Genomic DNA, 3,549 nt, shown 5'->3' on the forward strand with positions numbered 1-3,549 from the left:
CAGAACTTCTAGAGACAGGCCTCGTGAGTTTCATACTTCCATAGATGCCTGCCTCACCCTGCTCCCACCCCCCCCCCCCCGTAAAGTGGGGCACAATGCACACGACACAGGTGATGGAGGATTGCTTTTCCCAGCCAGAAAGAGGCAGAGGTGGTGGGGGTGGCGGTCCCTTTTTTGAGTCTTCAAAAGGGACCCATTGAGATTCTGGGTGACACCATTTAAAACTGTGAACTGATTCTGTTACCCACTATTTATGCTCTCCCCTGACTTTTTTTTTTCTGACTTAGAACAAAAACCCAGCTCATGCTGGCCTCACCACCTCTAGGTTTCCTTCCCTACCATTCTTTCCCCTTGATCTCCAGGCTCCAGCCACCCTGGCCTCTCTCTGTCCTGCCTCAGGGTCTTTGTACAAGCTGTAGCCAGCCTCTTTGCACGGCCAGTAGCAGCAGCAGCAGCGGTAGTGACAGGACACACCGTTGACCGACACAGGCAGGCTAGTCTGAAGTCAGAACTCCAAAGGACCGGGTAAATGGACTTCAGGCTTTCCCAGCAGTGTTCAAACAGAGCTCCTCATTTAGTCCTTTGAAAACACCCCGAACTTGCGGAGCTTCCAGCCCCACCGCCGCGTCCCAGTGCGGACAGCGCCACCTACTGAACCTCGTGGGATCTGCAGGCACTCAGCGAGCACGGAGGCGGGGAGCGCCCCCGAATGGGACAGGCGTGAACCAGAGGCACCTATGAACCAATCAAATAAACCGAAGTGAGACGCTCCTCTTCCATTCTCCCATCATCTCCTGCACATAATGATAATTGGGTCAACACTGAAAAATTATGCAGCTAAATTTCTGCTTATGCAGTTTCATGGACTCATGAGCTGGGGACTGTTAATATCCCCATTTTATGGGTGAGAAACTGAAGCTCAGAGAGGTGAAGTGATTTGTCCAAGGGTACACAGCTAATAAGTAGCAGAGCCAGGACTCCAGTGCTTAATCACATCATCACACATCACACAAATATATCCTTGCAGTTTAACATTTACTAATTAGACACTTCTTCTAATTGCTTTGCAAATAGTAACATTTAATTTAGGAGTCCCTGGGTGGTGCAAATGGTTAAGTGCTTGGCTAGTAACTGAAAGGTACCTCGGAAGAAAGGCCTGGTGATCTGCTTCTGGAAAATCAGCCATTGAAAACCCTTTGGAGCACAGTTCTTCTCTGACACACATGGAGTCGCCAGGAGTCAAAATCAACTCAATGGCAACTGGGGAAAAACATTTAAGCCTCACAACAACCCCACTGAGGCGGATGCCTACTAGACCCCCGTGTTAACAGGTAAGGAAGCTGAAGTTCTGAGGGATGTCGTGGGCTTCCTTTATCTATAATGTTGTTGTCGTTGTGTGCCGTCGAGTCAGTTCTGACTCATAGCGACCCTATGATAGAGATGTATTATACTTGGCTTAAAGTATTGTATAATAATGGACTCAGTGAAGTTCAACTGAATGAATCAAGTGAATAAATGAGCCAATGCTTGTCACACTTTTGGGCTAATTTGGGTTTCTGTGTAGTATCAGATTAACCTGAGTCAGATAAGGTGGCTTCCCATCTGTGGGAACGCCTTGGCAGGGAGGTGCGCTGGAACACAGGTTCACTCTGTCAGCTGATATAGAAATGGACATGGCTGAGGGGACATTTGGAATCAGATGCAAAACCCCAGCACTCCCGTTTCTGGCTGGGTCACCCTTGCCAGCTCCCCCTGCCCCTTGCCCACCAGGGTCCATTTTCCTCATCTGATAAATGTGGGCACCCTGATGCCCACATCTCAGGGTGGGTGTGAAGTGATGTATGTAATGCACCTGGCAGGGCCTGGTATACAGGAGGTGCTTAATGCATGCTCCTTCCTCTCTGCCCCAAGACACAGTCCCACTCTGACAAAGATGAAATGGGAAAGCAAAGATGGACTGCTGGCTTTGTATCTGGGGTCAAAACCCTGAAGTGCTCCCGGGGGCCAGGCAGGTAACGCACGTAAAGGGGGCTGCCCTGGGGAAATCCCTCCCTCCCACAAAGACAGTGCCCTCTTGGTCGAATTGTATTACATTAGAGACATGAAGAAGTCCCCGGGTGGTGCAAATGGTTTACACTCAACTGCTAACTTAAAGGTGGGTGGTTTGAACCCACCTAGTGGTGCCACAGAAGAAAGACCTGATGATCTGCTTCCATAAAGATTACCCCCAAGAAAACCCTATGGTGCAATTCGACTTTGTAACACATGGGGTTGCCATGAGTTGGAATGACTCCGTGGCAACAGGTTTGGTTTAGAGACTTGAAGAAAATTAAAGGAAGAAACAAAATTCTTCTAATTTGTTGACAGAATTTTGTATTTCTAGGAAACCCAGAAGGAAAAACCCTAAAATGCAATTAGAGCTTACAAAGCATTCATACTATGGATAATATTTGAAAATATAATGAAAACCGAGATCTTATTCACAGAAACAGCAAACAAACAAACAAACTTAGCTCAGCCTTGCTTCCCTTGGCCATGCCAGTGGGGGGCCTTCTGCTTTGGGTATCTAACTGGATTGTGCACAAAACCATCAAAGGTGTTCCTAACTTTTGGACAAGTTCAAATCTCTTGGTAGCATGATGTGACTCTTGACTTAGCTATCGTCTTCCTACACACACACACAGCCTGCAGTGTGGCTCCACTGAGCCACCTGTTCCAGGTCAAGCCACCAGAATTTTGCCTAAGCCTTTCTTTTACCAGTGGAGCATCCCTTGCCCCCCGCCTCTGCCAGGTGCCCCCCCATCCACCCATGACTCCCTAAGATGAGTTCCGGGAGCCCTTTGTCTGTGGTCCCAGACTCTAAGCACTGACTGCTCTATGCTGTCATTGTTGATATGCTGGTCCAACTTGCCCACTAGACTATCAGCTCCATAGGCGCAGGAATGAAATATTTAACTCTGCTATGGTGGCTAGTGGTTAAGTGTTCGGCTGCTAACCAAAAAGGTCAGCAGTTCAAATCCACCAGGCGCTCCTTGAAAACTCTATGAGGCAGTTCTACTCTGTCCTTTATGGTCACTGTGAGTTCCAATCGACTGGACGGCATCTGGTTTTTGTTTTTGTTTTTTTTAACATCAGAAGAAGCATCAGCCCGTGCCACTAAAAAAGTGCAAATATCTATCTGACACAGGGCCAGGGAGACATCAGGGAGTGCTGGGGGCTGAAGCCAAGTGGAGAATGGGTTCTCCCCCCTCCCCATCCAGCCAATGGGTCAGCTGTCTCCTGGCTCCTGCCAAGCAGCCTGATTTTTTTCAAAAGAAGCTGGGAATCAAGATTTTTATGGGAAATCTCCCAGTTTTTAAATGTGGCAACCAGTTCTATTTTTTTTTTAAACCAAGGAGGCCAGAAAACAAGTCCTTGGGTGGATTCGGTATAAAAGTCCCCCAGTTGTAAACTCTGAACCAGAAAAAATAAAAAATAAATAAATCGCTCAAGAACCAAAACAGCACACAGATATGATTCCAAAATAGAGATTTATTTTATTAAGGATCA

Source organism: Elephas maximus, chromosome 22 (assembly GCF_024166365.1).
Source record: "Elephas maximus indicus isolate mEleMax1 chromosome 22, mEleMax1 primary haplotype, whole genome shotgun sequence".
Taxonomy (NCBI): Eukaryota; Metazoa; Chordata; class Mammalia; order Proboscidea; family Elephantidae; genus Elephas; species Elephas maximus.